This window comes from Canis aureus, chromosome 5 (assembly GCF_053574225.1).
Source record: "Canis aureus isolate CA01 chromosome 5, VMU_Caureus_v.1.0, whole genome shotgun sequence".
Lineage (NCBI taxonomy): Eukaryota > Metazoa > Chordata > Mammalia > Carnivora > Canidae > Canis > Canis aureus.
This window is the reverse complement of record NC_135615.1, coordinates 34,015,053-34,042,899: the sequence shown is the minus strand read 5'-3', so window position 1 is coordinate 34,042,899 and position 27,847 is coordinate 34,015,053. Positions and strand designations below refer to the sequence as shown.

Genomic DNA, 27,847 nt, shown 5'->3' with positions numbered 1-27,847 from the left:
ATTTTTACAGTGTTATGAATGTCCCAGAATATTGTTCATTATTAATATCATTTCATTTCCTGCTGTCCCCAATTTAAAGATTCATGCTTATTATAGTTAAAGATCTGAATCCTTATCCAAACTTCACGGTCTTTCCTTTTCACTTTTCTTATTATTATTTTACTAAAAACTCCCTGGTTCATAATAATATTTACATTAGCATTGCTGGTGCATATGTTAAGGAAAATGTGAAAATCAAGTATCTAGAAGGGGCAGCACAGCTACACAGTTTTAGGATGGTAAGCTGGAGGTGCTTCAAATGCACCATTCAGGACCTGATCTGGTCATGGAATCAGCTAGCGGGGATTTGAGATTTGATGACTTCTTGGTAAATCATCTCACGATTATTAAATCTCAATAATTAGTAACACTTCCTCAGTTGAAATGTTCTTTGTATGGCATTTAGATAGGGAACCTAGGGTTTTTGTTTTTGTTTTTGTTTTTCTTTTGTTGTTAGTATTTTTATGGTGTACCTTTTCTCATACTTTTTCCATCAACATTATGGACTTCATATTTAAAATTTTGTCTTACATATAGCATTGTTAATCTTTTTTTTCCAATTGGAAGCTCTTGATTTTACTGAGTATTTAATTCATATTCCTGTATATAATTACTAGGATTTTTGATTTATATGAAAAATTTTAATGTTTTTAAGTTTTATTTTTTAAGAGAAGTTTTAGGTTCATAGTTAAATTGGGACTCATCATATGACCCAAAGTCCATACTTTACAGTAGGGCTCACTGTTGGTGTTGTCCTTCTGTGGGTTTGGACAGATGCACAATGACCTGTATCCACCACTAGAGTATCACACAAAGCTGTTTCCCTGTCCTACAAATCTTGTGCTCTACCTGTATGCCCCCCTTACCCCACCCTTGAAAACCCTTGATATATATATATATATATTTTTTTTTTTTTACTGTCTCCAGAGTTCTGCCTTTTCCAGAATATCATGTAATTAGAGTCATAGCGTACGTACTTTTCTCAAAGTGGCTTCTTTGGTAATATGCATTTAAAGCTCTTTCATATTACTAAGGTCTCTTCATGGCTTGATAGTTCATTTCTGTTTAGTGCTGAATAATATTCCATTATCTAGATATATCACATTCATCTACTGAAGGACATATTATTGGCTGTTTCCACATTTTTGCAGTTAGGAGTGAAGGTGCCATACACATATGTGTGCAGGTTTTTGTGTGGACATAAGTTTTCAGCTCACATTGAGATCTGTGATCCACTTGGGGTTAATTTTTGTGAAGAGGCAAAGGTTTGAGTGGAGATTTTTTGTGTGTGTGCGTAGATATCCACTTGTTTAGAACTATTTGTTTTGAAGATTATCTTTGCTCAATTTTATTGCCTTTGCTCCTTTGTTTTCTGCAAATAGATATTGTACATATTTTGTAAATGATCTCAACTCTCATATGTAGAGGGAAAACACAGATTTGCATGAAAATGTTATTTTTATGGTTACAGATATTTATCCAAGGAACTCACAAGTTGATAAATCCAGCAGATGAAAACAACATTGGCATGTAGAACATTAGAACAACGTCATTCACAAGGTTGAGCTAATAGAAGACAGCACCCAACGGGGAAAGAATGTACAGATTCTCAAAAAAAATTTACAGATTTTCAAATGCAATAGCAGCATTTTGTTAATTTAGTGTGTACTAGGTTCTAATGTGAAATTCACAAAATGAAAAAAAAATAGCGTTATAAATACACAGATTGGTTTCAGTGAGTTAGAAATTTTAGTGGCAAGAACCTGGACTCTGACGCCACAAATACCTAGATTAGAACTGTACTTTGTTCAGTTGTTTGTGCTGCCTAACTTCCGTGAGTCTGGATATCTGTTTCAGTGGAAGAGAAATGATAGATCCCAGGCCGGTTTGCTGTGGAGATTAGAGCCAACGTGTCAGACTAGACTGCAGTTTCTGGCACTGGCTTTATAAGCACTCACTGCATGCGAACGTAAAGATGTGATGTGAGTGAAATCTTTCCTGGGGAAATTAAAGATCCTTCAGACACTGAATCATGGAGTCATTAGCGGGTCTGTGGACTTTTGATACTTATTCGCCCAATATTCATTCACATATTTTGCTAAACCAAGTATTTCGAATGAATAATACAGTTAAGCTCCCTGCCGTTCATGTGTCATCATTCTCCAAGGCGCTCTAGTTACAACTGAAAGCTGAATTCCAGTCCCACGTCCCCGTGGAATTGTCTTTGTTGCATTAGTGACAGTGACACATAAGTCCACAAGTCACAGTGAGGGTTAGGTGGCACCCCACCTGGATGCTCGCCTCCATGCAGTGACTCTGGGATCTGGGCACAGGGACGGTGTAGGTCATGTGGCTTCCAAGGTCGATGTGGAAAATAATGGAAAAGCACAAGGAGATCTGTGGCTAGACCCAGAAGTACCACGTCACTTACAACAATGTCACACAGCAGATAATTCAGGCTCATGGTCCCAAACCAACCGCAGGAGGAGTTGTAAATGCCGTGGGATTCCACACCCACACAGATAGTGTAGTTGTGGTAGGTACTGCCTGTGTCAGGCAAAGTTCAGCTCTCAGCTTTGATGCTGTCACTTTGCTGTGCAGTCTACTTAACTCGATATTCATACAGCCTCTCCTGTTTTCTCTTGATTTGTGTTTGCGTGTTTCTCACGATGTTAGCCTGAGCTGGTCATGGTCAAGAGGCTTCTGTCTTCTGAGATTTGCCCCTTTATTATTGCTGTGGCAAGAGAGCTGGCTTTTCTTGGGACCTTTAACAGAATCTGATCCTGCTGATGTGTCTGGGTTGTAGGCTTCTCTAGCCCCCAACCCAGGATCCATAGAAGGCAGAAGGAGAACTCCAGAAACACCACCCTTGCAGCCTTGTGCTTGTTTTGTGCACAGTGTTCATGGTTTTTGGTGGGAGGAATGTGGTGAGATGTAAGTATTCCATCTTTTCTGGATTGAAGAAACTCCTCTTTTATTATATTTTATAATTGGCTATTTGTGATGTACAGGAAAGCTACTGACTCCAGTTATTTCTGAAAAGGAGTAGAAATAAAAACATAGGTTGCAAGTTAGTATTTATGAGCATATGCTCATGACATGTTAAAATAAAATACTTGCCATCCATTTATTTTTTTCACACCTGGCCCAAATATCACCTCCTTCAGGAAGGTTTCTTAGTATTATTTTCACTGAATTTGTTCTACTCCATTAAACCTGTACATTTGATAGTGTGGCTTTTTAAAAAATATTTTTTTTATTTATTCATGAGAAACAGAAAGAAAGAGAGAGGCAGAGACACAGGCAGAGGGAGAAGCAGGCTCCATGCAGGGGACTCGATCCCGGGACCCTGGGGTCATGCCCTGGGCTGAAGGCAGGCGCTCAACCACTGAGCCCCACAGGTGCCCCAGTAGTAAGCCTCTTAGCATATACTTCAACATTTAATTGCACTCTTCTTATACTCTGATTATAAGCTGTTCGAAATTCTCCTGACTCGTGAACATCTTTTGGTCTTTTCTAAGTGTATCTCTTGCCAACAGGTGATAAGCTCCGCCGTCCTCTTTGTATACATACAGAACTCACCCACCCTCATGGCAGCTGCCCACTATGGTTTTGGAAACAACGGATGGGTCCCATTTGAAGTCCTTAAGTGACACAGGGCTCCTGGTCTCTCACACACTACCAGGGAAGCATTTGTTTTTTGCATGGATTACTCCCAATATGATAAAGTTCCTGATGTGGCCCCCTTTCTTTAACCATGTAAGATTCTTCTCTTGGGGCACCTGGGTGGCTCAGTCGGTTAAGTGTCTGACTCTTGGTTTCGGCCCAGGTCATGATCTCCGGGTCCTGGGACAGAGCCCCGCATCAGACTCTGCACTCAGCAGGGAGTCTGCTTGAGGTTTCCCTTCCCCCCTCCAGCTGTCCCTCTCCTCCACTCTCTCTCCTTCCTCTTTCTAAAATCAATCAGTCAATCAATCTTTTAGAAAAAGGATTTTTCTCTTATCATGAGTGGGATTGGAGATAGACACACATACTACATGCATCTGGGGGACAGATTGCCTGGGTAAGGTCAGAAAATGAGAGAAAACAAACAGCTACATAAGAAGTAGCCGAGTGGCCGCCGAGCCCTCCCCCAGCAGCGTGCTTCCTCCCACCCACATATGTGGTCATCCTTTCCAGGTCTGTCCCTTCCTTGTTTAGAGACCCCATTCACATGTTGGAGTATCCTTTTGTGTTCCATGTTTCTGAAATTTTTGGAGAGTGAGAATGGATCTTCTACATGAAAGGCATCCATCAAGAAGACCAGGCTCTAACTCTCTGAAGAAAGTCCATGGTATTTTGATAGGGATTGCATTAAACGTGTATATTGCCCTGGGTAACATTGACACACAGCAATTGCACTGTTGGGGATTTACCCCAAAGATACAAATGCAATGAAACGCCGGGACACCTGCACCCCGATGTTTCTAGCAGCAATGTCCACGATAGCCAAACTGTGGAAGGAGCCTCGGTGTCCAACGAAAGATGAATGGATAAAGAAGATGTGGTTTATGTATACAATGGAATATTACTCAGCTATTAGAAATGACAAATACCCACCATTTGCTTCAACGTGGATGGAACTGGAGGGTATTATGCTGAGTGAAGTAAGTCAGTCGGAGAAGGACAAACATTATATGTTCTCATTCATTTGGGGAATATAAATAATAGTGAAAGGGAAAATAAGGGAAGGGAGAAGAAATGTGTGGGAAATATCAGAAAGGGAGACAGAACGTAAAGACTGCTAACTCTGGGAAACGAACTAGGGGTGGTAGAAGGGGAGGAGGGCAGGGGGTGGGAGTGAATGGGTGACGGGCACTGGGTGTTATTCTGTATGTTAGTAAATTGAACACCAATAAAAAAAAAAATAAAATAAAATAAAATAAAATAAAATAAAATACAGAAGCATAAAAAAAAAAAAAAAAAAAAAAAAAAAAGAAGACCAGGCTCTGAGGAGCTCAAAAGGCAGCTAGATAATGTATATTTTGTGTGTATACCTTTATTTTATTTAAATTCTTGACCTGTGGGGTTTTACGAAAACCACAAGGACAGCAAAGCATTCAAGAGTTAAATTATATGGAAATTCACTTAAGATGATTTTCTAGTTTTAAGCTCTTGCACCTCTTTCCGGATGGGCATGAGAAAGAGGGTGTGGAAATTAGCTTTTGGATGGCATGGGATTGAGGAAGATCAGCTTAGTGAGCAAAACCCTGAAAAGCAAACTTCTGTCTGCCGGAACGTTTGCACTAAGGGATGTGGCTTTTCCTAATCCTTTATCCTGGATGCGCAATAATGCAATATCCACCAGGAAATTAAAGCTTTAAAATGACAGTTATAAATTATATTGACAGATAGTAAAAGGAGATGATGAAAAATTGCATTTCTGAAAATGATTTTGCAAAGTCTCTTGATCAGGTTCTACAAAAGATGATTTGTGAACCGTAATTATGGTCGAGTGAATGCACTGGTCCTGTGGTTAGGGACTGCAGGGAAACACAAGCAAAGCAGTTCACAAATTAAAGACACTCAACATTGGGAGCTGCTGATACCAGAGAAAACTTCAGGATTCAACGTTTTCAGACTCAATGAATTTATTCAAATTTCTAGACCACATCATCAGTGAATTCACTGTGCATGTGGTAGTCAAAATTAATATTGCATAAAGTTGCCATGTTTTGAGAGATAACAAAATAATTTTATCAGTCACTATAAATGCAGTATAAAGAAAATGAACAGTAAGAAAGTGTAGGAAGGCCAGCCTACAGCTCACAGCTTCAGAGCTTCCCCGGTGTGTTACTGCTTGAAGGAAAAGTAATGTGCGGGGGGTCTGCAGGGGGGGAGAGCATGAAATTTTAATGATTGGTCTCCAAACTGATGATTCATTTGTACAGTGAACACTTTCATCAAAATTCATAAACTTGGCAGTATTAGAAGCATTTTTAATAAGGTGAATAAAATGGAAACTTCCCTAATTATTAAAAAAAATATGACTCTGATAGACATCCCGCAAAATCAACTTTATTAAATGCCACTGATTCCTAATTGACTTTTTACAGACAATGACCTATTAGCTCTACTTAATCCAGCAGCTTGACACTGTTGTTTAATAAAATTATACGTGTGGTTAGTAATTTTCAAAATTGGGCTCTGGTTGTCAAAGTCCATTTTGCCTGTTCTTTTACTCCCAATCCCACAGGATATATGAAATGAATACGCCTTCACTTTGATCATTATGTCATTGGTCCGCGGCCAAAATAAAGCCTGCATTGAGTAGAAGCCACAGCCTCCCAATTGGTCTATCAGAGACTGCAGTGATAAGAGAAGTATTCATTTAGCGCCTTACGGTGCTGAAAAAAATCTGTACAGACTAAACAACCAAGGTGATTATTTGGGCTGAGACAGTAATTTAATAAAATTGCTTTTGTCCATTACATATATATGAAATTTATATGCAAGAATGTAAGAAGTTATGCATCCATACAGAAAAAAAAATTATCTTGCACAGGTAATGCTGGTAAGATTTCAGAATTAACTGCAACAGTTGGCCACTTAGGGAATATTCTTATTGTTTTATCTTTAGTCCTGGAGCACCAATAAAAGTAGGATAAGTTTATATTTACAGTTCTGAACTTCAGATTATAAATTGCATCAAGGTTGTATAAATGACTGGTTACATATCCCCTGGTGTCTTCTGGGGTTTGAAATCTTCCTCCAACATATCCACACGAATAGCTGTTCCTCTTTAGAAGTTTTATGCCTGTTGATAAAGAAACTGCGCTGAGTTCATTTTCCTGCATTATGCATGGGTTCTGCAACGCCTGCTGCATTGCCCCAGGCCACAAGCCCTCCTCCTTGTTTCCTTCTTTTCTGGCAAAAATGTCATCATTCTGGGGCGCCTGGGTCAGCTAAGCCTCCAACTCTAGATTTCAGCTCAGGTCAGGATCTCAGGGTCGTGATCACAGGGTCATGATCTCGGGGTTGTGAGATCAAGCCCCACAGGGGAGCTCTGTGCTGGGCATGTAACCTGCTTAGGATTCTCCTCTGCCCTTCCCCTCCCCTAGAAAAATCCATCATTCCTTAGGTTCAGATGGATGCCCTTCCTAACATCCATCATATTTCCTCAGTGAACACACTGAGGCAGGTACGTAGATACCTTCTCTCCATTGTGTTTATTTTGTAATGAGTATCACCCTTTCAGTTGGATTAGACATCAGTGGAGAGATGAAGTTGTGTTTCTTATGTCCCTTTATTTCTAGAATTTGCTAAGTGGCATGTGCCCACATGGGAATTAATGTATGGTCTCTCTTCAAATTACTTGTAAGTGGGCTTGCAAGAAAAAAAAAATGAAAAAAAGGAAGAAAAAAGTCTTCATGTTTTCGAGGGTCTTAATCAATGGCTTGGAAATGTGGAATTTTTTTTTTTCATATTTATCTTTCAGATCTAAATGGCTCTACAATCATTCATGAGGCATGAAATTTTAGAACAATTGTGTTTTTGGATGATCTGCGAAGGAGAGGCCAAGGTTTCTTGGTCATCATAAAGGAGATTCTATGGATCGCCATGACTCCTGACACCGGGGGACGTTTCAAGGCCTCGACAGATGGGCTCTGTGGCCAATGTGTGCTTCCCTTCAAAGCTGGGAACCATAGGCTTCACCTGTCCTACCACCGAGCCCAAGTGTTTTTACCCATTGGCTCAAGACTGAAGGCGAAGGCTTAATGAAATCCTGGACCTTTTCATTCTCAAATAGATACATTTTTCATAGTGTTCAATTAAAGCATTCCATATTAAAAGTTGTGATGGCATCACACTGCATATTTCAGTTCATAATCCACTTTAACACCCACTGGATAAATCCTTATTTAGTTTTGAATACAATTTATATTGTCTATGGCATTGATAATAACTCACAGAGACCCCCTAAGTCCTTCACCCAGTTACCCCACAGATGACATCTCCCATCATGGTAGTACAGTATCACAATGGGGAAAATCAAAATGACATAATATGCAGACCTTACTCGATTTACCAGTTTTACATGTACTTGGGTGTGCGTTTAGTTCTATGTAGCTCGGTCATACGTGTGGATGTGCGTGTCCAACAACGCAAGATACAAGAACTCAAGATACAAAGAGTTCCAACACATGGGCCTCACATGCCACCCCTTCACAGACATGGTCACCTCCTCGCCTACCCCTCCCCAAATCCTGGCAAGCACGTATCTCTTATCCAACCTAAAATTTTCATGTTTCCAGGATGCTGTATAGATAGAATCATTGTTTGTAACACTTGGAAATTGGCACAGCACAATTTCCTTGAGACTCACCCAAATCGTTGCTAGTGTCAGGAGCCTCCCCTTTTTACTGTTGGCTGGTATTCCATAGTACGGGTGCACAAGGGGTGTTCACCATAGACTGCCAACAGACTGGTTAACTACTCACCCCTGAAGGATGTTTGGGTTGTTTGCAGTTTGAGTTTATAACAAATAAAACTGCTACAGACATTCATGTGATGTGCGGATTTTGTTGTGGAAATGAGTCTTCGGTCCTCTTGCCTATGTGTCCTCTAGTGCAATCTCTGAATTGTACAGTAAACTCAGGCTTCATCTGTAACAGCCTGCCACCCCGTCTTCCAGAGGGGCTGTGCCATTTCACATTCTCATAAGCGATGTAAGGAGGACGCAGTGGAAAAACATCAGTAGCAGCACTTCTTCTTCTTCTTCTTTTTTTTATTACCAGCACTTCTTGCTATCACTAGTTTTATTTCTTAAAGCAGTTTTTAGTTTACAGAAGAAATGAACAAAATGTACAGAGAGTTCACATGATATACACAGTCCCCCTCGCATCGGTGGGGCACGCTTGTTCAGTTAGTGAATGGATGTCTCAGGTTGGTACTGACACAAGTCCACAGTGCACATCAGGGCTCCCTCTTTGTCCTGCACATTCTACAGATTTTTCCAGATGCATTTGTCATGTATCTGACGTGATGCTATCACGCAGACGTAGCTGCACCATCCTTAACATCCTCTGAGATCCACCTGTTTGCTTCCATCCCTGCCACCAACCCTTGGCGACCACCGATCTTGCTTTGGTGTTGGCTTTCCTGGAATGCCGTGTAGTTGGAGGCATGCAGGTGCATCCTTTCCAGATCAGCCCGTTCCCCTTAGTAATATGCATTCAAGCTCCCTCCGCGTCTTTTCACGGCTTGATGGCCCATTTGTTCTCAGCACTAAATAATGTTCCATTGTCTGGATGGGCCACTGTCGGCTTATCCGTCACCTGCTGAAGGACACCTTGATTGCTGACAGGTTTTGCCAATTGTGTGTGAAGCTGCTATAAATTTCAGCGTGTAAGTTTTTGTGTGGACGTAACTTTTCAACTCTTTTAGTAAATACCAAGGAGCATGATTGCTGGATTGTATGTTAAGAACAAGTTCAGCTTTGCAAGAATCTGTCAAACTCTCTCAGAAAGTAGCTGTGCCATTTTGCATTCCCACCATCAGTGACTGAGAACCCAGTGCTCCACAACCTTGCCAGCTCTCAGTGTTTCGGATTTTGGCCTTGCTAGTAGGTAAGTAGTGGCATCTCCGTGCTGTTTTCTCGATTGATTGTTTTATTTTGTTTTTTAAGGACAATTTTTTAGAGCAGTTTTAGGTTCACAACAAAATCGAGAGGAAGGCATAGAGATATCCCACACCCCCTGCTCCACATACCACCAGCCTGCCCACTGTCAATAATTCCTTCCAGACTGGTACATTTGTAACAGTGATGAAACAATGATAGGTATACCATAATCATTGAGAGTCCTTAGTTTACCTTAGGGCTCAGTTTGGTGTACATTTTATGGGTTTGGATAAACACATAATGACATTCATCCATCATTATATTGTCTTATGGGCTAGTTTCCTGTCCTAAAAGCTCTCTGTGCTCTGCTCTTTCATCCTTCCCCTATACCAACCCCGGCAACCACTGATCTTTTTACTGTCTCCATGGTTTTGCCTTTATAGGTCCAGTCCTATATTAATTTGCATCCTCTTGATGACATATGATGTGGAGCATATTTTCATATGCTTATTGGCCATCCATCTATCTCCCTAGTTGAAGATATCTGTTCAGATATTTTACTCACATTTTAATTGGTTTGTCTTCCTATCATCAACTTTTATGGGTGCTTTGGGTGTATCTAAGAAATCACCATCATGTCCAAGTTCATACAGGATTTTTCCTATTTTATTTTCTAGAGATTTTATGCATTACATTCGATGTCTGGATCCATTTTAAGTTAATTTTTATGTGTGTGTGTATGAAGGTGTAAGCAGTGTCAGGATTTATTATTATTATTATTATTATTATTATTATTATTATTAACATACAGTTTTCCCAGTACCACTTATTGAAAAGATCATCCACTTTTGGTATGAGTTGACTTTGCTCCTTTTTCAAAAGAATCAGTTCACTATACTTGTGTTAGCTATTTTTGGGATTTGTGTTACATTTCATGGACATACTTGTTTATTCTTTTGCTAATAGCTCATTGTCATGATTATATTAGTTTTTATAGAAAATGTTGAAATCAGGTGATTACAGTCCTCCAATTTTGTTCATTTCAATGTTGTGTTGGGTGTTCTGAGTCTTTTGCCTTTCTGTGTGAACTTTAGAACCAGTTTGTTGATATCCACAAAGTTACTTGCTGGAATTTTTACTGGAATTATATTAAATCTATATATTAAATATAGTAAATTCAATATCTTAACAATATTGAGTCTTTTAAAGATGAACATAAAATGCTTCTCCATTTATTGAGACTTTCTTTGATTTATTTTGTCAATGTTTTATAGTTTTTGTCATATAAATCTTGTACATATTTTCTTAGCTTCATACCTCATTATTTCATATTTTTGGTTTTAATTCATTTATTATTTTTAAATATTTTATTTATTTGAGAGAAAGAGAGAGTAAACGAGAGAGAGAGAGAGCACAAGGGGGTGGGGAGTGGCAGGAGAGGGGCGAGTAGACTCTCTTCTGAGCAGGAACCCCAGTGGAGCACTCGATCCCAGAACTCTGGGATCATGACCTGGCCAAAGGCAGAGTCTCAACTAACTAAGCCACCTAGGCGCCCCTTGGTGCTAATTTAAATGTGTTTTAAAATTCAAAGTACATTTGTACATTGCTGGTATATAGAACAGCAATTGACTTTTCTTATATTAACCTTGTATCCTGCAATCTTGTGATAATCACTTATTTATTTTAAAAGCTTTTTTGTTAACTCTTTGAACTACATAGAAAGTCATGTATCTGAAAACAGTTTTATTTCTTCCTTTCCAATCTGTGTATCTTTAATTATTTTTCTTGTCTTATTGTATTAACTAGGACTTCTAGTACCATGCTAAATAGGAGTGAGCGATGGAGGGGTCATTCTTGTCTTTTTCTTGTGTTCTTGTCTTTCTGGGAAAAGCATGTAATTTCTTATGATTAAGAATAGTGTTTGCTGGGACACTTGGGTGGCTTAGCAGTTGAGCATCTGCCTTCGGCTCAGGGTGGATTCTGGGGTCCTGGGATCGAGTCTCACATCAGGCTCCCAGCAGGGAGCCTGCTTCTCCCTCTGCCTATGTCTCTGCCCCTCTCTATGTGTGTCTCTCATGAATAAGTAAAATCTTAAAAAAAAGAATAGTATTTGATATGGGGTTTTTAGATATCCCTTATCAAGTTGAAGTTCCTCTCTGTTTCCGGTTTATGCACAGAAACATGTATTTTCATTAATCATGTTAGTGTTGGATCTTGCCACATGCTTTTTCTCATCTATTGTAAGATTAAATGATTTTTCTTCTTTAGCTTATTGGTGTGATACATTAGATTTATTGATTTTTAAGTTCATTTTTTAAATGTTAAATTGGCATTGTGTATATAGAATAAAACCAATATGGTCATAGTATATAAGTCTTTGTTTAAATTGTTGGATTCTATATGCTAATATTTCAGAGTTATGGCATCTATGTTCAGATGTATTTGTCTATGGTTTTCCTTTCTTATAACATTTTGTCTGGCTTTGGTATTAGGGTGATGCTGCTTTACTTAATGAGGTAGAAAATATTCCCTGTGCTTCACTCCTCTGAAAGAGATTGTAGAGAATTGGTATAACTTATTAAATGTTTGGTAGAAACCTTTCATGAAACCATCTGAGCCTGAAAGTTTATTAATTATTAAGGTAATTTCTTTAAGAGATAGGCTTATTCATATTATCTGTGTCTCCTTAAATTGAGTTTTGGAGGATTGCTATTTTTGATAAATTGATATATTTTATATAAATTATCCATTTTTTAAATCATAAATGAGTACTAGATGTCAAAAACTTTGTTCTGAGTCAATGATATGATCATATGTCTTTTCTCTGTTAGCTTTTAGGTAGGATGATAACTTTGATTATTTTTTAATATGGATCCATACTTACATATCTAAAATAAAACTCACTTGAACATGATATATAATTCTGTTTTATGCGCTGCTGATTGCACTTGCTAATATTTTATTGAGAATATTTGCATTGAAGTTCATGAGAGAGACTAGTCAGCATTCTTTCTTCTCCTTTTTCTCCTCCTCTTTCTTCTTAATGTTTGGTAGGAGGCACCTGGGAGGCTCAGTCGGTTAAGCATCCAACTCTTGATTTCAGCTCAGGTCATGATCACAGGGTCCAGGGATCTAGCTCTGCATAGAGCTACATGCTCAGCGAGGGGTTTGTTTGAGATTTTCTCTCCTTTCTTCCTCTCTCTCTTAAAAAAAAAAATGTTTGATAGAACTTTCTGGTGAAATCATCTGGCAATGGAGTGGAGGTTTTTGTTTGTTTTGCAAGAGTTTTAAATTACAAATTCAATTTCTTTGATAGAGTACTAGACTCTTCTGGTTGGTCACACTCACTTCTGTTGAGTTTTTGTAGTTGTGTTTTTCAAGTAGTTGATCTATTTTTTGAAAGTTGTGAAATTTATGCACATATATTTGTTTGCAGTAATTCCCTCATACTCCCTGTAATTTGCTATGGGATCTGTTGTGATATTCTCTTATTTCATTCCTGTAGTTAGTGATGTGCTTTCTTTAATTTCAACATTGACAGTTTGATAGAATTATTGACTTTACTGGTGTTTTTTATTTGCACTCATTACGAATTCCTTTTTTCTGCTTCTATTGTGGGAATTTTGCCCTTCCTTTTCTTGTTTCTTGGGTCAGATCATTGATTTGAGAACTCTCATATTTAATTGTAAATATTTAGGGCTAAAAATTTCCCTATAGCAGAGTTTTAAATGACATATTTTTATTTTGACTTTTCATTTTCATTCAGTTCTATGTATTTTTACATTTTTTGAGACTTGTTTTATAACCTATGGATTATATAGAAGTGTGTTGCTTAATATTCAGATAATTGTAGAATTTCCCATTTTCTTTCTGTTACTAATTTCCAATTTGACTTCATTGACATCAGAGAACATATTATATGATTTTAATGCTTTAAATATTTGAGATTTGTTTTGTGAGTCAAGATATAATTTGTCTTGAGGTTTGTTGCACAGGTGCTCAAACAAAAGTCTATTTGCACTAATTGGTTGGTGTGTTGAGTAATGGCAGGTAGACTTTGTTGGTTGATTGTGTTGTTCAGTAGTTTCTAGTTACTAGTTATAGGTGCTCTTCTACAGCACTGGGCCCACAGATCTCACACTGCTGTTATAGAAATGGACCACCCACCAATGATATTTTGGAGCAGTGTTTTCTCTGTCCTTTCTTTACTAATGACACTCCTCTGAAATCCTCCTGATATTTTTCTTTATTAAAAAAAATTTTTTTTAAAGATTTTATTTATTTACTCATGAGAGAGAGAGAGAGAGAGAGAGAGGCAGAGACACAGGCAGAGGGAGAAGCAGGCTCCACGCAGGGAGCCTGATGTACAACTGGATCCCAGGTCTCCAGGATCACGCCCTGGGCTGAAGGCAGCGCTAAACCACTGAGCCACCCAGGCTGCCCTTATTTCTGTTTAAATATTAGTTGTTATAAATCCATTTGGTAAGATGCTAGTCAAGAGTGGGTATTTATATGTACCAATGATAAGAGATGTTACCATTTTCTATATAAGCTATTTAAAAGAAGAATTAAAGGCCAAATTTCATAAATGCTTGATTAGTTCACATTTACTGAGCTAAGAGTAAACTTCATTAGCCTTAATTCAACCTTATTTATACATATCAAGTTCAGATTTTTAAAAATAGATATTAGCTTTATTGTGTTTTTCTCTTTCTGGATTTTTGATACTCGTTTTCCTACAGATAGGATTATATGTTGTAGCATTGCAGGAATTTCTTTTACATTAAGAGCTCTTTAGAAAAAAAATCTTGCCAACATTTATGTTCAGTCAAGATTGATTCAAGAAAAGTCAATTATAGTCTGACTCCAACATTTATTTAGAGCAACTGTAATATTCTCTATGGAATACAGAGATAAGCATTTCTGAATATTTCAAAGTATTCTCTCTTACAATACTTTCCCCTCTCCCAAAGTGTGTTCTTGACCTACAATCTGTAGCTGTACTGCCATGTTCTGGAATGTTCCTGACATCCAGTGGACCCCTCTGCCCCCCCATTCATCCCCTTCACCCAGGGCGTGATCTATTTCAGATGTCTAGCCAATCTGATAATTAATCTGACCTTCCGTGCAACCAAATGGTATATTTTCTGTTCCTTTTTTTTTTAATGCTAAGTTAGGTATTTACATTTTAATTTGATGTTTCAGTGTCAAACTAGAAGACCAACTTTATCTTGAGGTCAGTTAGGATAATCTTACATTGAAGAACATTCTGAAGGGTTGTCTGAAATATTATAAAGGCTTATATAATTATATCATGAGGTCTGTATGCTTTCCTAAAAGGGCTCTCTTCAGCCAGCACCCATTCACTGATCTCCTGTTAAATTTGAGGCATCATGGGAGACATTGCAAATGAATGAATGAATGAATGAATAACGAAATGTAGTCATAGACTTTTAGAGTCTAGTAAACTGAATCTTACATAAATCAATGGAAGAAAGTACGTTATATAATGAATGCATGTTTGGCTGATTTAAAGGAAAAATTTGTACAACTAACATTTATTTAAAATCACTACTAAAAAGAATCAAGTTAACTAGAATCTGAGCTACTTATTTATCTTTGAATATTGTTTTCCTAGTACACTTTATAGAAAATAATGAGATTAATTAATGTTTGAAAAATGAATGGGAGACTTTTCCAATTGTGGTATGCAAAAACATTTTATAGTAATAGCAGAAAAGTTATATATAATATATATAATATCAAATTATATTATATATATGTGTATATACATATATACATACACACATTTACGTGATAAGGGCTAAGATAAAATTCATCATCTTTTCCTCAATAGGTTTTGACATGGTATGATAATTTATTTTGTGTTTCTTATCTACAGACTTATAAATAGATATATTAAAAGAGATACCCCTAGGGATGCCTGGGTGACTGTTGGTGAAGCATCTGCCTCTGGCTCAGGTCATGTTCTCAGGGTCCTGGGATGGAGTCCCATGTCGGGCTTCTTGCTCAGCAGAAAGTCTGCTTCTCTGTCACTCCCCCTCCACCCTGCTGTGCTTGCTCTCTCTCTCAAATAAATAAATTAAATCTTTAAAAAAGGGAGAAACTCAAAAGAAAAAAATCCAAGGAAAAAGAACATAAGAATTTATTTTGAAATAATAATTACGATTTTATTATTTATAAAGCCTCTCACTTGAACTAATCATCTATTTCGAGATAGAGGAAAGGATCTTTATATATTTTTCCTTATGTGGCTCTACTGGCAGAATGGAGGGGAGTCGGAGGGAGTGAAGATGGGAGCTGCCCTTGGGCAGAAGGGTGCAGAGGCCTTGACCCCTGAAACTGCAAGGTCAGAGTGAGATGTGCTGTAAAAAAAAAAAAAACAAAAAAACCAGCAGAGTTTACTTGATTATGGGTGTGTGCACATGTATACACACACACACCCCTCCCAGCCTTACCCCCTGTTCCAACTTCACAAATAATATGCTGTCCCTGAAGCATTTTCATCCAGGTGTTTTCAAGAAGGGGTCTGATGCTCTTAGACTTCATCCAAAGTCCCAAGAGTGGAGTGTCTACAGGCGTGTTAGATTTGGGGACATTCAAGAATTCACACTGTTTATCTTCCCATGCGGATTTTCTGCAGATGTGATTTGAGGTTGCTCTCCAGGAAGACAGGTACTAAACCGAGCAAACAGAACTGAGATCTAAGAAGAATGGTTCCAATAGGTAAGAGTGGCACATGGCACATCTCAGGGGACAGCTCTGTAGAGATCAATTATTTTCTACTGGAACAGAGGAAGAAGGGAGCAGGGCAAGATCTCTGGGTCGAGAGGATGGGAGGTCAGACAGTGTGATGGGGATGCTGCAAGAAATTAAGTATATGACAAAAGAACAAAAGGATATTCTTAAGAAAGAGAATCATTTCTGTTTGAAGGTTGAGGAACATTCAGGAAAGTTTTTCAAGAAAAGAAATTTCATCCTAGGAGACTATTTAATCATTATTCTCAGCGATGAAAAATGCCCATACATAATGCATTTTCAGCAATCAGAATCAAAGGGCTCATAAAACAGGAGATAGAGAGGTGTGAGATTGTCATGCAAATGTTACCAAACTCCCCATTGTAGAGGTTCTGATGATAGAGTCAAAGGAGCCAGGGGAGGTGGGCACAAGTGTGCGAACAGTCCCATCATTTTACAAAATGAGGGATCAAGATGGAGAGTCCATTTCTGAGGAAAGAAAAGAAAGAAATAGAAGTTGTTAAGTATATACCATTAAAATTACCAAAGTAATCAACAGGTGTTAGACTCTACTGAGCGAGTGGACGGGGGGGGGGGGGGGTGGGGGGTGGGGGGGGTGGGGGGGGTGGGGGGGAGCATGCAAATAAACTTGATCGTCACACACAGGGATACATAGCTAAAGTTTGGAGCAGATAATCAAGAAATAGCAGTGTGCTCATTACTGAGAAATATGGGGCCAATCCCCAGAACAACCAGAATCAGGAAGGATCATAAATGTTCCATATTTGGGGGATTTATTCAGGGTCATACCAAGAGGTTGTAGTTATGCAGGAAACAAAAGTCTGACTTACTAATAATCCTTTAATACAATTTGGTTTTCAGACTACATGTTATTTCCAAAATACTTTGATTTTGAGTTAAACGAAGACGGTTGTAAAAGCATGATTTTTATTTCGTAGATTAAGAAAACAGCACCACAGTGCATGTTTGCTTTGCCCGGGAAAGGTGGTGGAGTGGGGACCGCCCCATGAGATTTCTTTGTCTGGGGTTCTCTGTCCTAAAATTCAGTGAAAGATGGTGTGGGGCAGGAGTCCCCATGTAGGCAAGCGGTCCTCTCAGATATAAAAAGATATTCTGGGAAAATGTCAACAGGTAGAAAAGCACTGGAAAAATCCAGTCTCACATTGGCTTTTTGCTAGAGGGTAGGTTGGAGAATTCGAATGGAAAACCAGTTCTCACGTGACGATTGTTCCATTTAAAAAGAAATGCTCTTTGCTCCTTACTGGAAATAGTTATTGTTTTTCCCTTTCCTGTTAGAACGGAGGAAATTGGCTCCGGACAAGAGTCTACTTTTCATTTTAAGTACCCAATAAAAGTCCCGCATATATACTTGAAGTGTCAGCCAGAGGACAGGCAATTAGAAACCTAGGAAATATTTGAACACAGGTTTGAGGTTATTTGAACTAATAACGACATTTATTACTAATGAGACAGGAGATATGATTAGACTTTCTTTGTGAGCAAGCACAGTATCTCCTGGCAACCACTGATTTTATTTTGAAAAAAGATACCTTTACTTTATCACACATAGTTTATCTGACTACAGGATTCAATTGTTGGAATATTGAAGTATTGTGACATATTGTAATCAAATCTGCATGCAATTTTCTCTGTAAAATAATTGTAAGCTTTCACTGTATGAAGGAAATACTTTCTAATAAAGAAAACCAATGCTAAGTATGGGAAAATTTCACTGGATTCTAAAATTTTTTTATTGACAACAATGTTACATGTAGAAAAATTTTGCAGGAATTTAAATCTGGAGGGTGTTGTAGAAATTATCACTATTTCTTATTCTAATAGATAGCAGGATACCTATAAAGCCAGTCCTGGTAGGCGAAGACACTTCAGTAATACATAATTTATATGTATATTATTTTTCTGAGTATCTTTCCAATACTTAGAAAAGGGGGCATGAGCATAAATATGCAATTTGTTCAACCTCATTTTTCTTTCCTTGGACAACTGGTTACATATTCTACAATCATAAATTTCTATATGTAAAACTGAAAGTTGGTTTTTAGAAGATGAAGTGTAAATAAACCACTTAATAAATTTTTAACTTACAGTATAATAAACCCTCCCTTAGAATAAAAGTGAACTAGCAAGCTATAAAATCAATGTCCAAATTAAAGAGGATAAAGATTGATTTATCTGGTCCATATTTATATATTAATTAAACGCATTATTTTTTGTTTTCATAGTCACAAGTCACTTTTTTTTTCAAGTATGACAAAACACAGAAGGTTGAAAAATCCTGTAATTACTTTCCACCTCACTAAGAGTTAATCCCAGCTCTCAGTTTAGTGTCCAGGGTATTTTTCTTCTTTACAGTAAAATGTATTATAAATATATTTCCAATATATTTAGCTTTTTCACATATGAGTATTTAGCTTTTTCACATATGAGCATCTTTTCAAGTGTTCTTTCAGTGTGTATTGCCATTAATCTTAACCTGCTTTCACAATGATTGTTCAAAATGATCGCTTTTCTTAAACCTAAAGAGTTTTCAAGATTAATCTAAACAATATTACTATGCTGTGCAAAATACAATAAGAGACTATTTAAATGCGATTCTATTCTTGAGGATCATAAGAAAACAGACTATGGATAATGTACTAAGGAAATGCAGGCAAGAGATATTAAAAGTAATGATGAGATGAAAGGGATATTTTGAAGATTGTCAAAGTCACTCTTTGTTTATGCTATGGAATTTTGAGGAATGTAAGTTTATATGTATTTTTAAAAATGAGATAACTATTTCCATTAATAAAATATCGCCTGTTAATTACCATGTGACCTATCCATTTATGAAAACTTCATATATGTTGGCTAACTGAGTTTAAATTAAAAGAAAAAGAAAAGAGAAAAAAATTTAAAGAGAAAATTTTAAAATGCAGTTGCCTTCCCACACTGCCCCTGATTTCAGAAAGTGTGGTGAATGAGATGAATACTCTGGAGGCCCTGCTGGCTTTTTTTGAATAACAAAAACAGTAAGCTTCTAAAAGTTCTAAGATATTATTAATAACCACTTTTCCCCACTGCCATCCCCATAGGCATGCTAGTATGATTACTTGTTTTATTTGAATCGATAAATGTTTTTCTATTTAATAAAAACAGGTAGAAACTATTTCCTGTTCACTGTTATTTCCCTGGGCACTCAGCATGTCATGACGTATTATCTGTTAAATTCATTTCATAACGTAAAGGAAGACGTCAAAGTTCTCAATGATCAGATGCTTAGCAGTTTTGCTATCATGTAGACGACATATTGCCAAGTGGATGGAGATGGAAAGGCCAGAAGGATGTGGAGTGTAGGTGCAGCCAGGGGCAGGGTGAGGGAAGGGCAGAAGAGGAGGAATGTAGTCTGGATGAGAAAGAAGACAAGCCTGATGCCGGTGTCTTGAGTCTAAGAGGAAACTGAGCCAAAATGTCCACACTGGAAGAAGAAAAATTCATCTCCTGTGTTTGTTCATTCACAAACAATTGTCCAGCGCCTAGTACTACAAGGCACACTCTGCTCTAGCGTTTGGAATGCACCATGAGACAAAGTTTCCATGCCAGTGGACCTTTCATGTTGGTGGGGACGTCAGAGAACAATAAATATAAGCAAGTTACGCACAATGTCAGAAGATTGAAGATGCTGTAGAAACTAAAAGTGATAGAAAGCAGAACAAAGAGGTTGGTGCCTGGTTTATAGTATTAAACAGGGAGTCAAGCCTAACCTTATTAAAGTTTAGCTACTTAAAACAGGATTCAAAGATGAGTGGGTTAGCCAAGGGAACAAGGAAAGGAAGCATTCTGGACAGAAGAAACTTCTAGAAGATGCCGCCCAAAGGGAGAACGTGCCTGGAATGCTTGGGGAACTGCCTGGAATCCAGTGTTGCTGGAGTGGGGAAAAGCGGGAAAAAAGGCCCGTAAATGAGTAGCCAGGTCATGTAAGGTAATCTAAGCCATTGTGCGAGCTTTGCGTTTCCTGGGAAGGCGTTGCTGAAATATTTCCTAAATGATTGGATATTGGAGGAGAGAAGTCAGGCTTGAGTAGAAGGGCTTTATCTCCCTCAACTGGAGAGGAGGAGCTAGCACCAGTGGAAAGGGAGAAGGCTTATCTCCTGGTCGGGAGGGCGCATTTTATCAGAGCAGGTGTTCCTTTTTGAACATCTTGCATTTGACATGTCAGACAACCAAATGGAAGTATGGAATATGCAGTTTGATACATGGCTCTGAACTTCCAGATATTATGAGTTCTCTATCTCACATATCTCTATCCCTATGTCTATCATCTCCATCATCTCCATCTCCATGTCCATCAACTCCACCTTCTCCACCATCTCCAGCATCTGCAGCATATCCATGTTCATCACCTCCACCATCTCCATCTCCATCATTTCTATCATCCCCACCTCCATGCCCATCACCTCTCTCATCTCTCTCATCTTCATCTCCATCATCCCCGTCTTTATCATCACCATCATCTTCATTATCTCCACCATCTTCATCATCTCCATCTCCATCTCCATGTCCAACATCACTATCTCCATCATCTCCATCAGGTCCATCTTTAGCTCTAGCCCTAGCTCTAGACTTGGACCCACACTTAGATCTAATCTATCTATATATTAAGAATATAGATTTCATCCAAGGGTATGAGACTGGATGAGATCAACAAAGTGAGTGGACAGAAAATAGAAGAGGATCAAATCTGGAATTGGGACACTCCAATGTTATGAAGTCAGTGATAGAGGAACCAGAAAAGAGGACAAAGAAAGAATATGTGGGTAGGAGCAGATACCAGTCAGGGTGTGATCAGGAAAGCAGAAGCACTAGGGCTGGTATAAAATATGGAATTTGTTATAGAGATTCGTTTTACAGGGTTGTGGGAGATGGTTAAGCAGTGACAGCCTCTGGTGCTGGGCCTATTTTAAGAGTGTGAGAAACTGAAGGAGAGAAGCTGCAGGCTTTCCTCATGCTCTGCACCTCCCCCCGCCCCCCACCTCAGCAAGATGCACAGCAAAACAGCCCCAGCTGTGCCCGGGCCCCCACACCAACCTTCAAAGAGACATGTTGCTGCTTTATTGCTTCCCTCCAAGTCTGGCACAAAATACCTCATGTGGTCCAATCCGTCAGCCCTGTGAAAGGAAGGGATTTTAGGAAATGGAGCTCCAGCTTGGCTACATGGACTCAGTACAAGTCAACCACCAAGAAAAGCTCAGAAGCTGCGGCGACCTGGAAGCAAAGTAGATACAAATAAATAAAGTGATTCAAAGAAGAGAAGCTAGCCATGCATTTCAAATGTTCCTGATAAGTAAGATGAAGATTGAGCAATGGTAAATTTGATAATAGGTTCAGTGGAACCAGGGGAGGGGCCAGCAAAATACCCAAGTGGATTTGAATTGAAGTGAAATCGAATCAAAAGTGAAGTGGATTTCAGAAACAAGGGACTCAGGCGCTGATGTGGAGACAACATCATGCCGACATTCTCTACAAAAAGAGAGAAGAAAGTGGGGAAATAATTAGCCAGGGAAAAGGAATTAGGGTTGTGTTTTTGTTTTTAAAGGGAGAAATAGCAACATTTTAGAAGTTGATGGGAAAAAACCAGATTTTTTTTTTTTTTTTTTTTTAATGAAAACTAAAAGTTGATGTGTGTGGGAATGGCTGCATAATGTCGTGTACAGGCAGGGCGGGACGTGGCCTGGCCAGTGGCGGGGGCCACAGAGAAGCACCAGGCCGTCCCCAGCGAGGGCAGGGAGGACTGTGCCACCCGAGGAGCCCGTGCTCTTGGCTGCGGGCTGGGTCCTCAGCTGGCTGCTCTCCTGGAAGCGGGAAGCCAGGGCGTCCGCTAGGGGAGGCCCAGGGGTTGTGGAGGTTGGAGGAGACCGAAGGGACTCGGGATTTTAGGCGATCGCCTGGCAGCTGGAAGGACTCCCCGAAGGCTCGTGGCTGTAGTCTACAAAATAAACGGTTCCCCTGGAGCCTCGTTTCTCATTACTGAGAGGAGTGTGATTTGCTGCAAATGTGCATCCCTTCAAAAACTCTTGGACTGCGTGGCACCAGCAGCAAAACGCGTGCTCGGCGGACAGAGGCCAGGTCCCCTGGCTGTTACCGACATCGGGCTCTGGGTAGCAGGGCTCAGGTTTAATAACGGGGCCATAATAAAACTCATAACCTAAATTTGAAAGCCTCTCAAAATCACTTAGTCAGGTGGAAATGTAAGTGCAGTTCTAATTATAAGCTACGCAGAGAGATTAACGTGCCTCATCAAATAATTTTTTTAGAGTAAGTGCAAACCAGAGCCTTAGTCCACGGATCTTCCTGCTGTGGCCTCTTTATTGGGGCTGCAGACTTGCATAGCTGGGGGTGCACACATTCATTAAGCAGCCTGCAAAGAGCAGCGCTCAGCGCATAAGCGCACACACTGGGATGAATCACTTATTGGCACCAACTACATCACAGCCATATGCAGCTCATCTTATTTCACTTTTTTTTTTTTGTATTTCTCCAGCCCACCCATGGAATTTTATTCTTTTTTTTTGCCAAGTTACACCCCTATGCTTGGTTTAGAAACAAGACATAATATTACACTTCTGTTTTCACACTTAAAACACAGTAGAATAACATTGATTCCTGATCTCTCTTCAATTATATTTTTTTGGAACAGATGATTTGGGAATTGAGGAAGGCCTGAGGAAGGAAATAATAGACTTGTTATTCAGATGGACATGTCCATGGTCCTCAGTGTTTGAGGAGAACAGGACACATGTCCAGGGATCTTGTTTGTGCTAATGGCTCTGACATGCCAGCCCCAGTATCTCCACCACCAAGTGGGGCAGAGCCTGTCTTGGGGTCAGGAGCACTGGAAGTGCAGGAAGACCATGGCATCGATGGCTGTTGAGGTCCATGGGGTGGCCGTGCAGCTGAGACATTTTGAGACATTTGAACTGTTTTGACAAATGTTCTCCAGACAGTAACTTGTATGGAAACCCAGGTGACTTGCCTGGGAAGTTAAGTCCATTCAATTGAGTTCCTCATGTAACCGGGGACAGTTGGCTTCAGGAGGGACTGATGTCATGGCTCTCCCCACTTGTGCCTTTTTAGCCAAATCAAATGCCATTGCCTGTGTTGGAGTCACACATTTACTCATGATTCCAGGGAACTGAAAGAAAAATTCCGTCTTCTGACTACTTGGTCATTGGTCAGCCTTCTGCATGGATGTATTTTTCATCTGTATGTGTGTGACCAAAATTCTAATACTTGACTCCAAGTCATGAATATCAGGATAGACCAGAAAGTGTGAATTTGAATCCTAATTAGTTCCAGTCTCCCTCCAGCCCCATTTATCTTTTCTGAATATGAACTTTCTGTCCCATTTACTTCGCCGTGTGGAACATGCACCATAAGGGACACTTACTTTAGGTACCCCAACTCCCACATAGTTGCCAGTGCTCCCCGACCACCTGAGAGAGCCATCGTGGCAGTGACGAACACCAGGGTGTAGCAGCCTTCTCCTCTGAAGGCCAGATCCTCTGGGGAGCTATCACGTACTAAAGACCCGACAGCGAACACAAATAGAACAACGCTTCCCTGTAAGGAGGACTGCAAGACCTGAAGTACATTGGGATGGGTATGGAATGGTCCCTCTGTAAAGGGCAGACCGGAGGCTGGCCCTCAAAGAGTTTCATCCAAGACCCAGTCCAGCTTTTTGTCTTGTTTGCATGCCGGCCGGTCGTAATTTCTCAGCCCTGGAGATGCGTGACCTCATTGCTTATGCAGAGGTGGCATTTGATGGGCAGCACATGTTTTATTTACACTATAATGAATAAGCCAGGGAGGGGCAGGGGGGGCAGGGGGTATCCTTACCTGACAGAGGTCAGATGGTGGGCAGTGTCCCCAACAAAATGACACGACGGTAGATGATGAGTGCTGGATGTAAGGAGCATGAAGTTATAATCCTCAGATTTAGGAGACCCAGTCAACCCCAGGTCTTGAGGTCTATGTAGTCCTCCCAAATTTTCTGGGCTACAAAGGCTACAGGAAACCAGAGGCCCATTAGCAGTGGGCTCAGACATCTTGAACTATCTATGCTCGGTATCAGCAGAGGTTTACCTCGTGCTCACGGCGAAATAACATGCAGGAACATGGTAATTTGTTTAGTCGGGGGTGATAAACAATGAACACAAGTGTGGTTACGATGATTCCAACATGGTCATAAATTTGTGTGGTGACAGATGGTAACTACACCTCTTGTGGGGAGCATTTCATAATGTAGATAGTCATCGAATCGCTATGTTGTGTACCTGAAGTGAATATAACATTGTGTGTCAACTATATCTCACATTAAAAAACAAACAACCCCCCCCCCAAAAAAAAACAACAAAAAAAAACCCATTCCAACATCGTCTCTGAGGCTCCCAACCCAGATCCCTATAAGGTCGCCTTAATCTTCAGGGTTCTCACAAGCACGCAGAGCCCTGGATCAGGGAGCCAGGAGGGATTGTTCCTGGACAAGCTCTCACACTTCTGGGGGTTGAGCAGGTTCTAAATTAAGAAGAACTTAGTCTCCAAACAAGTGAGTTTATCATGCAGCTAAAGGGACACTGCTAATTAATTTGTCTTGTGACTAATGATTATGGCTTTTGCACCAATTCAAGCCGATCTTTGGAGTTCAGGAGAGTCGATTATTGCTTACATGTAAAAGAGTTTTTTATTAAGCCTTGATGTACCTGCTTTGCACAGCAGTGGCTCCCAGTGAGATGCTAACAGTCCTCTGTCCAGGGCTCAGTGGTACCAGGATGCATGCAGATAGCGACCTGAGATCACCGGGTAAAGCAAATGATGAAATTATTGCAATGAGGGAAGAGCATGCATCTGGGATCATTGCAATTCCCAAGTTTTGTGAGTAGGGAAGTGAGTGTTATCTGCAGAAACTTGGAAAGAAACGCTTGAGAACGTGATGTGCCTCAGCCCCAGGAATTGTTCTAGAATTTGCATCTACTCCTTACAGGTCTCACTTGGTTCTAACGTCACGCTGACACTGAAGATTAGCTTAAGAATATTTGGGGTGTCAACAGGGTGCCTACCAGCCAGTGAATACAGATCTGTTGTGTATGCCTTCTCTTGATCAATGCTCCCAATATCACTCCTTCCCAGTTTCTTCCTACTTGATTAAACTTGAGTCGTCTTCGAGAATTCTGCTCAGGATTAATCCCCAGGAGTCCCCTGGGCCAGAAGGAGAGAGAATCCCAAGCAGACTGCTGAGCTTGGGGCCCAACACAGGGCTCGATCCCACAGCCCTGAGATCATGACCCAAGCTGAAATCAAGAGTCAGACGCTCAACCAACAGAGCCACCCAGGCGCCCCTCCTGTGTCTTGGTTCTTGATCATCGCCATCCTCACCAGAAACAACTTCTTCCAATTCTACCCAATTCTGTATGAGAAGTCATGGAGGGTATAGTAGCCCTGGAAAAGGTTAGTGTTTATTGTGTGCTTAAAAATAAAATGTATGCTGATTTTAATGTGTAAAAAAAAAGGTGCGGCTCCCTGCTGGCCGTGGCCACTGTTGGCAGGGAAAGCCTGCGCCTCGGCAGCTGGGATTCCACGGGGGTCCTGAGACTGGTGACGGGAGAAAGTCCTGTGGCATCACCATCACTGGCACGTGGGGAGTTTCCTCTCTCTCTGTCCTCACTGTGGGCATCTCCAAGGCACCTCTTAACCGAGGAAGAGAATGATTGCACCCGGTACGTATGCTCACCCAAGGGGAAACCCAGAGCTGCTCCTAAAGCAAATGGGTTTAAAGAAGTAAAAAAAACACGAGTGCCCAAGGATGTATTTCACGTTACACTCATGGACAGAGGACGAGGGAGGACCCGCCTCCGGCCTCGCGTTTGTGCTCTACGTGGAATCAGCCTGAGGCGTGTCGGGCGTGCGGGGGCCACCAAGGCCAGTCCAGCCTTCTGCTTGCTTCTGGCAGTTACGCCCAGTGTCCTTCACTGTGAGCTGTGCGTGGGAGGGGCCCATCCACGACCGTCACATGGGCACCTCCATCCCGAACAGCAGTGAGGATCACGACCCTGATTCTACTTTTAATTTCCTGGGTGAGAATTCTCTGATCCCAGTTCAGGTTGATGTATGGAATCAGCCATGAGCGAGGGGGCTTGGGTGATGTGTTGGTCCTCATCCAAACCCCAATCAAGTCAGATGCAGAAGACACTGAACTGCACCGTCGTGCATCAACATCAGGGCAGAGTCTGTGAGCCCTCTGGTATCATGTAGTGTGTGTTAGTTGTGCATTGCACATCGTGCGGAGGTGTTCCTTTCTGGCTATTGTGAGTGTACAACATGCTATTTAAAGGCAATGCATTGCCTCTAACCATTGTCTAGGACTTTGACTCCACGTAACACCTCCGTACATGGGGGTGGCAACTTAAGTGTCATGGAAAGATGAGACGAGAACAGGGAGGGCGTTCATATGGAAGACTGTCTTGTCTGGGGAAGCCTAAGGGTGCCTTGACCTACTTCCAACGAGGGTTTCAGAATAGTGCAAATAACTGGGGTCTCCGAGCATCGTGCTCCCCTGAGGGTTTCCAAGCACAAACTGTGTAACTGAGAGCTACACCCCCCCTGCAAGTGGACGTGGACGCACATTGGTGGGCTTAGCTTGGAGCCGACCCATGGCAGCAGGTCTTTGGCGTTCAGCCCGGCAGGACGTATCAGAGAAAGCATCTCATGGTCAGTACGTTTGGTGGCTGTGTCAGGTAGCGGTCTCACATAATTGGTTCCTCTGTCATGGGCAGATCACACCAGATAATTAGAGAACATTCAAGAAAACTAAGGGGCACCTGGAGTCTCGGCAGTTGAGCATCTGCCTTTGGCCCAGGGTGTCACCCCAGGATCCCGGGATCAAGTCCCATGTCGGGCTCCCTGCATGGAGCCTGCTTCTCCCTCTGCCTGTGTCTCTGACCCCCCTCTCTGTGTCTCTCATGAATAAATAAATAAATCTTAAAAAAAAAAAGAGAGAGAGAGAACTAAATAACATAGGTGCACCGTGGGGGTGGGGAAATAGGGAATTTCTTTTTCTTTTCTCCTTGTGAGTGGTCATCACATCGGTTTAAGAGACTCTCACCTACTTTATTATTTTATTATTATTTTTTTTTCTCTCACCTACTTTAAAGTCCTACTTCACGTCCACAACTTGCTGACCCGAATGAAAACTTCCAGCGTCTGCAGGGTCAGCTCTGCCTACGTGGAGGAAACGAGAAGGGTTTTGACCATGTCCCACTTAACGTGTGTATAAAGCAAGATAAATAAAACACGTCCCGAGCGGGGGGAGACAGGATGTGGGCCTGTGACACCCTCCCTCGGCCACAGGCCAAGGAGTGTGTGCGTGGTCCA

At 40.5% G+C, this 27,847-nt stretch overlaps 1 long non-coding RNA gene across 3 annotated transcripts; it reads right to left on the bottom strand.

Annotated features, from left to right (window-relative positions):
* Nucleotides 1-1,400: 1,400 nt before the first annotated feature.
* Nucleotides 1,401-27,847, bottom strand: LOC144313393 (uncharacterized). 3 transcript variants are annotated; one of them, XR_013379053.1, is made up of 5 exons: nucleotides 27,617-27,847; nucleotides 25,180-25,266; nucleotides 24,317-24,753; nucleotides 21,509-21,588; nucleotides 1,401-3,074 (listed from the first exon to the last, which is right to left on the bottom strand). It is a non-coding gene; the product is annotated as an uncharacterized LOC144313393 (long non-coding RNA). The 3 variants fall into 3 exon arrangements; XR_013379052.1 differs by lacking the exon at nucleotides 1,401-3,074 and adding an exon at nucleotides 15,889-16,026; XR_013379054.1 differs by lacking the exons at nucleotides 1,401-3,074; nucleotides 27,617-27,847 and adding exons at nucleotides 15,889-16,026; nucleotides 25,537-25,673.